Here is a 15061-nt window from a genome sequence, read left to right as displayed (position 1 = left end):
ACACACACACACACACACACACACACACACACACACACACACACCTGGATTAAGCCTCTGATAAATCCCCTCTGACCACAGTCCCAGGCAGTGCAGAGCCTTCTGTCATGAAGAACGCATTGGAAAGTGGATTGTTGCAAATGTCATTCTGTTAAAAGTTAGCACCCTATCATTTGACCTCCCTCGTGATCCATTTAGAATTTTTCTAGTGCTTACTATTTTTCTGCTTTCTTTTTGATTGAGGTTTTTATGTTTGTTTAAAGTTGACATTCAGGAAAAGTTTGAAAACTAAGAGAAGGGAAGAATGAATGAATGAATGAATGAAATGAGTGGGGCATTTCCTCCCCTCCTCGACAACCTGCCCAGAGGGCTAGGAAGACAGAGGCTTGGGGAAGAAGACTTTACTTCATCTTAGCATTATGATTTCATTTTGAGGCCTAGTTTATCAGCTCACCACTTCTTCCTTCTCAGAAGCCCAGAAGGGGGTGATGATGTCACTCCGTAAGGTTGCCCAGACAGTACCAGTGGTCACCTGGGTAGAGGGAACCTGCTCTGAGAGGGGTCACAGGGTGGAGCCCAGCCTCTTTCAAGGAGTTACCTGCCCCTCTTAGGGATCCTGCCCAAGAACTTGGAAGCAGAGCTCGGGACTCTGCATCTAGACTTTTCTGGGTGTGTTTCCCTCCTTGTGAGGCACCAACAGCAGGTGGCCGCTGTTAACTGAAAAGTTGGAGGCTTGAGTCTACCCGGAGGCTCCTCAGGGGACAGACCTGGTGACCAACTTCCGACAAATTAGCCGTTGAGGCCCCTACAAAGCACGAAGCACATTACTACTTAGTTTGTGGGGGAAACACAATCATCTTCACATTTCTTTCTTTCCAGGAACATTTTGCAGACCCCTCCTCCGCTGACACACACAAGGTCACCGAGCGTGGAGCCTGCTGGATGGATGTCAGACCTCTGACTTAACCACAACAAAAGGAGAGAACCAGCCATCAAAGGTCACAATTCTAGAACACAGTGGTCCTTCCATAGGGCTTGGAGACTGGATGGTGAAGCTCTGAGCCGAGTGCCAGGGCTGTGTGTAACCCAGAAACGGGATTGGAAACTCCAGCGGGGAGTAGGGGAGGACCCCGAGGGCCTGGAAAGAGGTGGTAGGTGCCCTCCATGCTGGACTTGCCCTGGGGAACACCAGGCTGCTCTGCGCGTAGCTGGACCACTTCTCAGGACACATCTCCTCTGCGGGGGTTCCTCGTGGTGCAGACTGCCCAGGCTGGGCTTTGCATCTGAGCCGCTGGGGAGGTGACTCACTGCCATGCGTTGTTTCTGACTCACAGTGACCCCAAAGGGCAGGGCAGAATGCCCCTGTGGGTTTCTGAGCCTGTAACTTGGTAGGGGACTAGAAAGTGGCCTCTGTCCCTCAATGGGAGGTCACGTGCAGGGCCCTGAAACTGAGGGCCAGGGGTCCTAGAAGACACGAGTGTCTTCCGCACTCATGCCACACCCACCCTGGGGCGTCAGGGCAATCTCTTCCACCCTATGGGACAAGGAGGACCCCAGTTGACACATGGATTGTACTTTGAGAAATGGCTTAGACTTGGCCCTTGTTTGATGACCTTGCCAGGCCCTTGGGGAGGCAGCCATATCCGTGGCCCACGATCAGGAGAGCTGGGCACCTTGCTTGGCAAGCACACTCCTCCCTTCCAGGGTCCTCCCTGAGGTGGGTGGTTCCTCTAGGTCCCCATAGCTCTCCTGTGATCCATAGTCTCTGTCCTTTGGTTTCTGAGTTCTTTCAATCAGGGGCCCCTCCAGTCCTCCCCTCTGAAGTCCTCTTTGGGGTGATGGTTAAGACACAGACTTGGGGGCTCCTAAACGAGACTCTAATCCTAGAGGCACGGGACTCTCGGGCCACAAAACAACTCTGAGGGTTTGCTGTAAACAGGAATGGATCTGTGAGCGTTCACGCTGGCCCGTGGGAAACCAAAAATCCACACTCACTGTCACTGAATCAATTCTGATTCATAGCAACCCTATAGGGCAAGGTAGAAAGGGTCCCCTTTGAGCTGCTGAGACTGTACATATATTTATGGGAGCAGACAGCCTCATCTTTCTCCTGTCAGGCAGCAGGTGGGTTCGAACAACTGACCTTAGAGTCAGCAGCTCAATGGGCAACCCACTATGCCACCAGGGCCTCAGCCCTTGCTAGGTGCTCAAAAAATAGGATGTCCTCCTCAGTCTGCTGCTTGGCAGGTCGGTTCAGAGAAGCCAAAACAAACAACCCACCAAACCACAAGCCCTCCGCTCTCCCTCAGCCCACTCGGGGGCCTCAGCCCATGAGGAAGCTGTTTACTCAGGGTGCCGTGTCTCTGATTCTGTCTGTCTGTCTCTTGTTCCCGCCATGTGTCTCCTCTGCACCCTCTTTAAGCTTCCAGACTCAACCACAAGCAGCACTTCCTTTTATCCTCATTTTTTTTTTCCTTCTTGTGGAAAAAGTGTGAAGGCGCCTAGCCCGTCCAGGGACACAGCTGACACTGCCCTGCTCCTGCTGGGCAGGAGAGGGGTGAGAGGTGTCGGTCCCTGACAGGTAGATCAACTTTCCCCCGCCCCGTCTAGGGTCCTAGGATGCTAGCACCCAGCCTGAACCTGGGCCCAGAGCACACAGAGAGAACTGAATATGGGAGGCCCCACATCCTGCCCACACCGGAAGTCGATTTCATGTAAATGTGCAGAGAGAAGCCAGTGGTGCTCAGGCCCTGTGATGGAGGGGGAGGGGAACCCGGCCTTACAGGGAGGACTAAAGGAGAAGGCTGAGAGGATGGGAAGTATGGGTGCCAAGCAAGGCGGCTGTGACAGTGGGTGAAGGACAAGGGCCATGGGCCGTCAGGAGGGCTCACCCTCCATCCTCACACTGCCCCCCTCCCCGCTTCTTGGGGCCTTTCCCCTTCCTGCCACAGAGAGCTCAGCAGCCAGGGTTTCTTATTTCTAGGCTGGGTGACCCCTATCTGCAGAAGAAGGAGCGGTGTGATGCTGACACCCAGGAGCTGAGGGAGACAGGCAAGCTTGGGGTCCATCCCTTTAAACCTGGGGGAGGTACCACAGTCCCGGGGACACCCGTTGTTCTGTGACGGCAGGACCCACCACCCAGAATTTTTAATGTAGTGACTGTAATGGGAGGATTTCAGATGTCAGGGCCCCGAATAAAGGGGTCTTTGGAGCAGGGGGTGGGGGTATGTGCTTTCTCCCACTTGGTTCCACTCACTAATGACACAGGGGCCATCAGTAAGCGCACGGACGCAAAGAAGGACAGCCAGGCAAGGCTGCCTGCCTCTGCACTAAGCTGCTGGGTGGGGTGCAATAGGAAAAGTGGAAGTGGGAGCCCACAGGGCTGAGCCTGAGTCAAAACGCTTGATTCTAGCTATGACACCCACACTAGCCCTCCAGCTCCCCTGAGTCGCTGGCCAGCCGGGCCTCCCTCCCTCCTGTATCTAGATGACGGCTCTTGAAGGGCCTCTGGCCATGAAAGCCCCCACAGGTACTCAACCTCAGTAGCCTTCAGGGAGCTAGGGAGGCCCACAAGGAGCCCGCCACCCTTCCCAACAGAAGGCCTCAGGGAAGGGAGGGAACCTGAGAAAGGATCTGATTGAGAAGGAGCGATGGGGGGCAGGAAGGCGGGTGGAGGGAAGGAAAAGGAAGGGAAGAGGGGTTTCACCCAAGGCGGGGCTCACAGACTGTACACCTGCAGTAGGTGCACCTACGACGGCCTAGAGAGCCTTCGCCACCTTTTCTGATCACCTGCCCAAGGCCCACATGTGGCCCTCCAAAGGCTGTCTGCCTGCCCCCACCCCAAGACCCACACCTGGCTTACCTCTGAAGAACCCAAGAATTGATAAACTGGCCCAGGAGCCGTCAGGGCAGCCGGTACCGCACAGCCAGCCGGCCCAGCGAATGCGGAGGCTCACGCTTTCGACTTCCGCTGCCACCACCCCCCTCCCACCCACCCATGACTCACACCCCTCACTGCTCCCAGGCTGCGGCCGCTCCGCACCTCAGCTTCCTGCCCACAGGCAGGGGTCTCCACTTCAGGACCAGCACCTCCCCGTCCCCTTCCTCAGGCCCTGGCTCCCTGGGGGGGCCTCCATCACCAGGCCCAGGAAGGATCCTCCTCCGAGTGTCCTTCTCCCACAGTGGAGGGGCCAGAGAAAGGGGAAGGTGGCAGCAGCGCCTGGGCCTGTGAGCAGGCCCCACCTCCTTCCTTCCTGCGGTTCTCCGACCCTGAGCTCTCATCTCTGCTCCTTGCAGGGCAGCAGGGGGGGGAGGCAGGTGGGCCGCCAGCAGGTGGCTGTTCCTTTTGCGTTGTTAGTACAGCGCATCTCCGGTTTTGTGTGTTTGCGCCTCAGTATCAATGGCCCCCACGACAGCTCTGCGGCTTACACCTACCTGTCCACCAGGAGCATCGCAAGCACTCCTCACCTCCTTTAAAAAGCATCCGAAACCCAGACCTACTGCCATCCAGTCGATTCCAATATAAGGTTTCTTCCATCTTAACGTGAACAGATAGCCTCATCTTTCTCCCGAGGAGTGGCTACTGGGTTAGAACCACTGACTTGGCGGTGAGCCGTCCAACGCTGACCCAACAATGCTCCCAAGATAAGGTGACCAGACGTCCCACTTTTGGCGGAACAGTCCCAATTTTTAACAATTTGTCCCATGTCCTGTGGCATTTTTTAAAAGTCCCGATTTTTGGAAAGCATGCACAACAAACTAGGGTATAGGGTTTTCAGCTGCCATGTGGCTATTTTGCCAGGATATGAGTTTTATCAATGGTGTCCCGCTTTACCAATGTTAAAATCTGGTCACCTCACCCCAGTACCCCTACTACAAAGCATCAGTAGATCCATACCAAGGATGGTGACAGAGGCTCCGTGAGATGAAGGAGTTCTCTGATTGGACTGGTGCACCTGGGAAGTCGCGGAGCTGGGCAAACACTCAGAACCTCTGATCATTCAAGCCAACAAACTCCATGGCTGAATTCTGGGGGACCCAGGTCAAGGGGTACGCAGGAATGGGACTGCGCGTGAGGAGTCACACTTACGGTTCCACTCTCTGCTCTCTCAGCACAATCTCCCCGTCCGACTGCCAGCTCTCTCCTCCACCGCCCAGGAGCTCCCTCCACGTCTCCTGGTAGCAGTGCCTTTACACCACCAGTTCCCTAACTACTTGGCCTCCCACCCCCTTCAAAAAACAACAACAAAACCACATTACTCAGTGTCCCCCAGGCAATGACAACGTTTGTCCTAGAGCCCATAGCTCACTGCCTCGGGGGTCGATTCTGGCTCACAGTCACCCTCTGGGGCAGGGCAGACGGCTACCTGGGTGTGTCTGAGATGGTCCCTCCTCACAGGGGTCGAAAGCGAATCCAGTATACAATTAGGCGTCTGCTTTTGCAGGTGTCCTGGATTGTTCCAGCACCCCACCCACCCCAAGGTGCTGTATTTCCCACTTCAAGAAACACGACTTTACATTCAGGCAACCTAAGCCCCGCCTTTTGGTAGGGAATATTTTAGCTACCTTCTAAACGGTGGGCAGTTCAAACCCACCTAGAGAGAAGTTGAAAGAAAGACTTGGCAACCTAGTTCCAACAACAACAAAAACTGTGCACACCCAATGGAGCGTAGACCCTCTGGAGCTGTCCACTGTAACACGAGAGAAAACCCACGCCACAGCAGTGTGCTGACTGATTGATGGACTGATTGACTGATTTGCTGTGGCTCCAGCAGGACTCTATCTGCACCCTCCCCACAGGCTGAGCCATCCAGGGAGCCACAGGGACCTGCCTACCCGAAAGGGCCCGCACATGCCCTTTCTCAGCCACCCTCCGGGCCCTCAGGATCCCACAGTCTGCCCTCGGGACAGTCGGGGTCAGCTCCCGGGGCCTCTGGTCTCTCCTTTCCACAGGTGCCCGGCACTGCTGCCTCCACAGCCCTCTATCGGGAGGGAGCATGCCCATGGTTGGCCTCGCAGTGCTGGAACACAGAGAGGTCCCAGGGAAGTGGAGACGGAGACGTCAGCCAAGGAGTCTGGTAAGGGACGGTCAAGGAGGTGAGAACCACGTGGAGAGAGTGTGGTGCAAGCAAAGACAAGAAAGATGCTTTTAGAAGCAGGACGTGGTCAGCCGTGTCAAATGCTGCTGAGAAATCAGGTAAGAGGAGGGGAAAGGCGACCATGGAATGGGGCAGCACAGAGGTTGCAGACAAGAGTGGTTTGGGTGGAACGATGGGGCAGAGCCAACTGGACGGCACAAACAACAAGGACAGTTCCCACCTCACCACGAACCTCTCAAGAACAAAGGCACCTACCTGCGCCAGCTGTGGAGCCAGCGCGTGGCTCATCCCCGGTCCGTCAGTAGTTGGTGAATGAGGGACAGTACTACGGGAAGTGGCCTGGCCTTTGCCCTCCAGCCAGCGAGCCGGTTTTGTACCCTGTACGTGGGCGGGTTGGGGGGGCAGGCTTGGTGAAGGTATGTGGCTAGGTATGTTCCTGCTTACACGAAACTTTAAGAAGAACCTTCCAGGCCTCTGGCGTCTCTAGTTCTAGTCCACCCCATGCCATGTCCAGAATTGTCCCCAAGTCCGCATACACAAAGCTCTGAGTGGGTGCGAGCAAGAAGAGCCTCCAGGTTGGGGGGTGTTGTGGCTTGGGGACAAAGACAGGGTAAGGAGAAGCTATTCCTGCCCCCAGAGCCTCAGCAAGAGCGTAACTCTGTCCACCTCCCAGCCAGGAACTGACCACCTGGCCAACCGTCACCCTCCCCTTTACACTCCCAAAGACCTGCTGGTACCAGAAACACAACTTCCTGCCCCGACCACGTGGTACACAGACACCAAACCCACAGGCACGCCACGTCACCAGGCAGCCCCTCCCTGCCTTCCCGTGGTGAGCAACTTCCCGTTTGCCTACAGAGGAAGCAATTGAGTACAGGTAGGGAGGTGGCTGCTCACCAACTGAATGAACATGGAATTGGGAGTGGAGCCCACCCTCCAGGAGACCAGTGCTGAGCATTTCAGCATGGAGTTTGCCTCTCCTGGGAGCCCCAGGAGACAGAGCAGGAGACAGCTCAAGAAGGGAGGGTTCTCTGATGTACAGCCACCTTGACAGTGGGCCTACTCGCCAGGCCCTTTCGCAGCATGATCGCCAATCCCTAGAGGTCACGTGGAAAACCCAAGCCCATGGTCACTGAGTAGTTCCAACTCACACAGACCCTCTGTAGGGTTTCCAAGCTTGTTAGCCTTTATGGGAGCAAACAGCCTCGTCTTTCTCCTGAGGAGCAGCTGGTGGGTTTGAACCATCAATCTTGGGGTTAGCAGTTCAACACTTACCCAACAGCACCACTAGAGCTCCTTACAGGTCTGAGGCAGGGCTGGAGTATTATTATCCCCATTCCACTGATGAGTGTAGGAGTCGTTGCTTAGACCCACAGAGGCAGGAAATGGTCCAGCTGGGATTTGCACCAAGGACGGTGGAACGCCAACGCATAGTCTTCCTGTTATAACTGTTACCGGCTGCAGGCTGCAGAGTTGGAACTGTGGCAAAAAGGAGGCCTTCTGTCCACCTAAATGGTGGCACTGACCACTGCGGCCTGACCTCATTTCTCCCATCTCAAAGCTTGACGGTAACACACTGGGGTGAGAGAGGAGGCCTGACGTGGCTCCCTGAGCCTCTGGAGCTCATTCCACAAAGGTTCTCCCCTCTGACGAAGCCTGGGAGTCCGGTGGCCACTCGAACCTCTGCAGACTCCTCCCTCCTGCTTCCGGGAGCCCTACAGGCCAGGCTTCAGGGAGGGCACACAGAAGAGTGTCTGACTCTCTCCAAGTTCCTCTGCCCAGTGTGATGTTTACCATCCGGTGGAAAGCTGGACTGTGGGCTCTCGAAGGAATGAAGGAGCCCACAGAGGGAGGGCTAGGGCTCGAAGCCTAGAAGCCGTGTTTCCCATAGTGGCGATGCCACCCCCTAGGGGCCCCTGGAACAATCGCAGGGGTCCTCAAACTTTTTAAACAGGGGACCAGCTCACTGTTCCTCAGACCCATTGGAGGGCTGGACTATAGTTTAAAAAAAAAACTATGAACAAATTCCTATGCACACTGCACATATTTTATTTTGACGTAAAAAAACAAACGGGGCAAAAACACCCGGCGGGCCAGATAAATGTCCTCAGTGGGCTGCATGTGGGCCGCAGGCCACAGTTTGAGGACCCTTGATCTAGGGGGTGCTGCCAAAGCACATACCTATAGTTTATCCTGAAGTAGGGGGATAGTACTAACATTTTAATTGCCACTGAATTTTTTTTTTTTTTCTTGAAAAGGGGATTTCAAACCAAATAAAGTCTGGGAACCGTGAAGGCTTCCAAAGACCAAGCAATCTGGCAGGAGCCAGGCCTCCCCAGTGGCTTAGAATGGTACCGAGCAAACCCTTCAGAGTAGAACTGAGAGGAATGGGGGAGCCACTCAGCAGGACCACCAGCACCCCATCTCCTGATACATGTGAACACACACACACACACACACACACACACACACACACACACATAACTAATGCCACCCTTAGGTTCCTGGGAAAGTGGTTTGAAAATGAATGACACTTCTGTCACTCGAATGTGGCTGCCCAGGCCCATGGCCTGGGCACAGCGACCTTTGAAGGTCATTCCTACCAGCCGATGGCCAGGCAAGTGAAAACATCATCTGTGTCCATGGACAGAGCCCCCGGGAGGGCAGCCCAGGCCACAGCGCACTGGCTCTCTTGTCCCAGCACTAGTGGCCGCCCCAGCCCTCCCCTCCCAGCGCTTCTTCTCCCCTCCCCACACCATTTTGTGGTCAGCCTTTTCCTGCCGCCGCCGGGGTCATGGGTCTGTCCCTTCAAGGGGACACTGAGAAGGGATCTCTAGTCAGTCACTTTCCCTTCCTCGGGCCCCTGGGGGAAGTACCAGGAGGTGGCCCAAACCATCTGCTGAAACACATGTGCATGCAATCATTTATTTTGTTTGGGCTTTTTTTCCTAATAGTTTCATCCAAATATACTTAGCATGTCATACAGTTTAACCGTTCAGTCATCTCAAAGGAGTTGTGCAATCATCACCACAATCAATTGCTGCACGTTTTCTTCTCGTCCTTACTGTTGTTAGCCGCCTTGCCGCCACCGCCGCCCATCCTCCCCTGCCATGCCCCTAGTTCATTATTAATCCATTCACTGTTTCTATTTACCTATCCTGGATCTCATGTACAGAAAATGATACAAAACACAAATAAGTAATATTGGCTAAAGAAACCATAGCAAACAATCAGACGGAAAGCAGAAAATATTAAAAACCGAAAAAAACTTTAAAATAGGTCAGGAGGAAGATCAAATGATTAGATATTATATTTTAACCTAACTATAATTGCCACAGTCAACTTTACAATGCTCTTTGTCTGACAGGAAGGCTATTTACATTTTTGGACTATGTTCAGAGGGGATTTGCTGGAGGTTTAATCCATGTTTGGACCCTGAAAATTGGATTTTGGGCTTCCACTGACAGCTGTAACTTTCTGCAAATGGGGCTTCACAATTTAACATCTGATACCATTCCCTCCTTCATATTTGGAATTTGCTATTTACAGTGAACCCTCGCCACTTCGCGCTTCGGCTTCCGCGGCTTCACTCTCGAGGTTTTTGCGTAACAGCACCCACTGCCTACACCCGCTCCTTCAGAGGAAAAAGACGGCGACCCACCTGTAGAGTACATCCCTTAAGTCATTTCATAGGCTATTGATTACAGTATTTGTAAGAGCTATGTATAATAATACTGTATGTGAAATATGTAATACTGTAAACTAGATGCCATAAATAATATAATAAATAATAAATGATAATTGTAACGTCCAAAATGTTTTACTGTATTTTCCCTTTTTCGTTTAATAAATTGGGTAATACGAGTGTAATGGTGACTAGAGGGTGTTTTTTCATGTCCTCTATGCTCTAACTACGAAAATATTTGATTTACAAATAAGGAATCCTACTTCGCGGAATTTCATTTATCACGGTAGGGTCTAGAACCGATTAACCGCGATAAACGAGGGTTCACTGTATAGTCCTTGGATCACAGAGGCTAGCGTGCTTCTTCCATGTGTGCTTGGTTGATGCCTCACTTAGATGGCTGCTTGCTTGAAGACAAACATTTAAGACCCCAGCCACTATTCCTTCTGATAGCCGGGCACCATCTGGTTTCATAATGACAAAAACGTTCGAAAGCTCAATGCCCACAAGAGAGAATTGGATAAATAAGTTAGTGACTAGCCACCTGGATGGTACAAACAGTTCAGCCACTAACTGCTAGCCAAAAAGTTAAGAGGTTTGAACTCACCCAGAGGCATTTCTGAAGACAGCCCTGGTGACCTGTGCCCCAAAGGTCACAACCTTGAAAACACGAGGGGGCACAGTTCTGTTCTGCACCCACGGGGCGGGCACGAGTCAGAAGGGACCGTGCAGCCACCGGCGGCAAAGCAAGCAGACCACCCGCAGACCTCTTGCTTCTGAACAGTGGTTATGAAGCCCAAAGATGCTTAAGGGGCGTCACTGTGTGAAGACACTGATTACAGATTCATTTGATCTAAAGAATGTATGTCTTTCAGCAACGAAATTCCAAAACGTGGATAGTAGCGGTGGGAGGTAACGGGATACATGCTTTTCATTTGTAAAAGTAAGTAAGTGGCATGCATGCCATTGGCAAAAATCATAAAGTTATGAGTATCGACTAGTAAATTCATGTGCACACAGTGCTCTGCTCTCTTTAAAGACTGGGGGGTCTTTAGTCTACCTGTAGCCGCATTGCCCATGGAGGGCAAGGGCCTGGGAGGGCCTGGGCAGGTGTTCCTTGTTCCTTCACTGTCCTCATCCTGGGAGACTCCCCCCACCCCCTCACTGCCATTGAGTCGGTTCCGACTCACCGTGACCCAGTAGGACAGAGTCCAACTGCCCCTGTGGGTCTCAGAGATTGTAACTCTTAATGGGATTAGAAATTCTGCCTCATCTTTCCTCCCTCCAAACAGCTGGTGGTTTCAAACTGCTGACCTTGTGGTTAGCAGCCCAAGGAATAACCACTATGCCACCAGGGCTCCCAAATTTCTCCCCCAGGAGGAGCGAGAGGCAAGAGCAGTGAATGTTGTTAACAATTAAGCGTTCACTTGAAAATGCGTTAGAAAAATCTATCATCTGCTCAGAAAACCCATGACTTCAAAGATGTTAGGGCACAGGGCCACCTTAGAGCAGACAAGAAAGGCCTGATTTAAGGGTGTCTGTTTATGTGTGCCGGTTCAAAAAAAATACTCAGTTAAGAGCCCTGGTGGCTGACAAGTTGGCCTGCTAACCGCAAAATCTGCAGTTGGAAACCACCACCCGCTTCTCGGGAGAAAGAAGAGGATTTCTACTCCCGTAACAAGAGTTTGTCTCAGAAACCCACAGAGGCAGTTCCACCCTGGCCTATAGGGTCGCTGTGAATCGCAGTCAGTCTGGGTTTGGGGAGGATAGGTGGAAAACTCTTCGTCCAAAAACCATGATAGGAAGAGGCGAGTGAACAGAAACTCCAAACGGCCCAATGGGACCTTTCCAGCACGTGGTCCTTTAGGGAACAGGATTGAAAATTCTATACTGCTCATTGTTAGCCACGATTGGTCATTCAGCCGGGATGAGGAATTCAGGCATCCAATTAGCAAAAAAGCCAGGCTCGTGGGTTATAATCTGAGAACAGGTCTGCTTTGAGCAGGATACGGAGGAAGATCAACCTGAGCAGGGCTCTCTCAGGGGCCATCCCCTGGAGGTGCTCACACTGAATCTTGCCTGTATCTACCAAGGTCACTGGGCAGGAGAAGGGTCCCTGGCTGGAACCATTCAGGGGGGCTCTGAGCTTCCCGGGTCATTTTCTTTCTCTCTACTCATTCTTCAGGGGTGCCCCGAGTACCCATAGCTGCTAGCCGCCTTCAGAAAGGCAGGGGCTGATCCTGGATGATTCCATACAGAAACAGCCTAGCCTCCACGTGGGGTACAGAATCCACAGGAGGGCAGGCTCCCCTGATGCTGTCCAGCTAGGAAACACCCAGAGGAAGACAGAACTCAAAAGTGCACACCACATCTGCCTGGCCGGCCCGACCTGTCCATCTGCTTCTCCCTGCACCTGCCCCAGGCACCCTTTCCTGCGTGATCTCATTCACTCTCATGCAATCACCTCCCGCCTACTGTCTAATGAGATGCCAACGGGGTCAACCGAATGTGTGTCAGAGTAGAACCGTGCTCCACAGGGTTTTCAGAAACTGGTTCTTTGGGAACAGATCACCAGACCTCTCTTCCAGGCAACTCAGAGGAGACTTAAACCTCTTATCTCTCGGGCAATGAATGTACAAATGCGCTTTACACAATTGATGTATGTGTGGATTGTGATAAGAGTTGTATGAGCCCCTAATAAAATGATAAAGAAAAAACAAACTCTTATCTCTCAGCAGCTGAACACATTAACCGTGAGCACCATCCAGGGATTCCAACTGGGTGTGTGTGTGACCCATCTACACTCAGAAGGCAGCGCAGCAGGGCCACAGGCGCTGAGAAGGCTCACTCGCCCCTGAGCATGCCTCCTCGGTCTATAACCTGGCCTGCTCCACCTGTGTCCTGTCTCAGGGACCCGCATCATCTCTACCCTGTTTCCCACCTTAGCAGCCTTGTGGCAAGTTTGGACACCCATCCCTCTGGACTCCCCATCCTTCTCAGGGTCTCCCCTGGAGGACTGTAGGGACTGGGGGCTTTCAGTCCTCACACCCATCATTCACCACCCACTCTGCTTCTCCTCTCTCTGGTCCTTGACAATCTTACTGGCCAGTTTCCCCCCATAGTACCCCGCCCACCTTGCCATCAGAGACTAACTCCACCAACAGCCACACACACACTAGCACCCTAGCCTTAATGCCAGCAGTCCATTCCACAAACGTCCCCGCTACACTGGCGTTGTTCTCAGAATGTTCTCTCAGTCAGCTCTGGCTTCCCCTTCCCCACCCTGTTCCTCCCTCCCACCTGTCCAGAGAAATCCAGTCATAATCAATGGTTATAACAGTGGGTGACCATGTAGCATTCTGAAACAAGGAACCCAAATGTACCCATGACAATCCACATTTGGTTTGGCAAGTAAGAAAAAGATCAAGATTTATAGCTGGAAGCATTTATAATACAAATGATGTCAGTTTCAAATGCCTGCATATCAGCATCACACATTGCTCTAAAATGTGGACATATCTGAGGATACTATTCGACAAAGGGGAAGGGGACAAGTATAAGGCCAGACAGTGGGACAAAGGGTGGCAATGAAATCATCATAAGATCCCTTCCAGTGACCAACAGGACCAAATTCCAATTTCAACCATAGGCAAGGACATCAGCAATGCACAGAAAAAGATAAAGAAGCTAAAGCTACAATGCAATGACATTTCCTTCTATATGTCAACTTGGCAAGAACCAACAGTGAACAGTGCACTAAATGAGTGGGGCCAGGTAGGATTAATGCTATTGTAAAACCTTGAGCCCTGGTGGCATTACAGATTACCCAAGGTTAGCAGTTCAAAACCACCAGCTGCTCCAAGGGAGAAAGAGGAGGCTGTTTACTCCACAAAGAGTTACAGTATCGGACACCCACAGGGGCAGTGCCACCTTGTCCAAGGGTTGCTCTGAGTCAGGATAAACTCCATGGCAGGGAGTTTGGTTTGGGATGTATAAAGCCCTCCTGTATCATTGGAAGCAGGCTGCTAGTAAACATCGAAATCTAAAACACACCTAAGTTTTGAACCAGTAATTCCACATTGCTGAAGCACTTCCTGCGGAAGCAGTCCCAAAACTGAACAGGTCTGTAAGTATGCTGAAACATGACCGCCAAAACCGAACGGAACTGAACGGTGGCACCAACCTCCACATCCACAAAGGACTGGCCTCACATGGGAAAGGCTTCAAAAGTCTGGGAGGAAATGGAATGAAAGATTGTTTCCACAAACTTTTTGAAGCTTCCTTGTGCATGACTTGTCCATTCGATGAGCTATACTTATTGACAAGAATGAAGTTGATATCTAAGTTCTGAATCAGGATGATTGATTGCTAAATATGCCAAGCACAATACGACAAGAACATAAAAGGTATAGACATGAGTACTAGAGAGAGAGGGTAAGCTTCCACATACGTTAGCTTACAAATTGAAGCTAGGCCTCTGGACCCAGTCACCTGAAATCACTGCTGATGAGTAAAATTGACATTGGAGGTCAAGGGAGAGAGACAAGATATTTCACTGATTGAATAAATATTTTTAAAGGTTTTTAACACATGCAACTATTACCTTTAAAGTGTTTAAAATAAACTTTAATGGGTATTACCTGAAAAATATTTATTGAAAGTGGAATGTGCTCATACCAACCCCTGCCTTGTTGCTAAGCACTATAGAGTGAGCACCTCCCCAATCAAACCCTTCAGTTACACCTCTCTCTCTCTCTCTCTCTTAGGCTTCCTGTGGCTCCACTTGAAGTCACACCCACAAACACCTGTCATCTTGCTTCCTTTGACAGGAGTCTTAATGTACTCCCACTCCCTGTCCCTATCACCCCCATTTTTGTGTGACAATCGAGAGCACAAAATGAATGCCAGCCTCCAGACCATTGCTCCCAGCCCTGGGCTAAACGGAAATGACACCCATGATCCCAGAAGTCCCAGCTTGGCCTGGGGGAGGGTGGTAGCAGGAAAAGGGCATGTGAGGAGACAGGCGTTCAGTGTCAGAAACATCTCCCAGAATTGCCACGGGGCATGAGACAGCTGAGGAGCTGCAAAGTCCCATGGAGAACCAGACCCTGGGCACAAGCACTGAGGGGAAATCAACTGGAAACAACTGCCCCCTGCCCCCGACCTATTCACAACCATGTCATTGTCAAGTTGCACACGTCTCACCTTGCCCTAGGACCAGGATTTGTGGAACTGAATTTTATAACTATTTTACAATACTCTTGTTTAATCTGTCGGC

The 15061-nt window shown here is 51.8% G+C and overlaps 1 protein-coding gene across 1 annotated transcript in view; it reads right to left on the bottom strand.

Moving 5' to 3' along the window:
* Nucleotides 1-4120, bottom strand: part of PSD4 (pleckstrin and Sec7 domain containing 4) — a 29741-nt gene extending 25621 nt beyond the window's left edge. The window contains exon 1 of the mRNA XM_045287126.1: nucleotides 4043-4120. The gene's annotated coding sequence lies outside the window, so the exon portion shown is untranslated. The remainder of the gene's footprint in view (nucleotides 1-4042) is intronic.
* Nucleotides 4121-15061: the final 10941 nt, after the last annotated feature.

Source organism: Echinops telfairi, unplaced genomic scaffold (assembly GCF_000313985.2).
Source record: "Echinops telfairi isolate 266 unplaced genomic scaffold, ASM31398v2 ScPeMD7_11;HRSCAF=52, whole genome shotgun sequence".
NCBI classification, from domain to species: Eukaryota; Metazoa; Chordata; class Mammalia; order Afrosoricida; family Tenrecidae; genus Echinops; species Echinops telfairi.
Note: the sequence above shows the minus strand (reverse complement) of the source record. Positions and strands in the feature narration are given on the sequence as shown.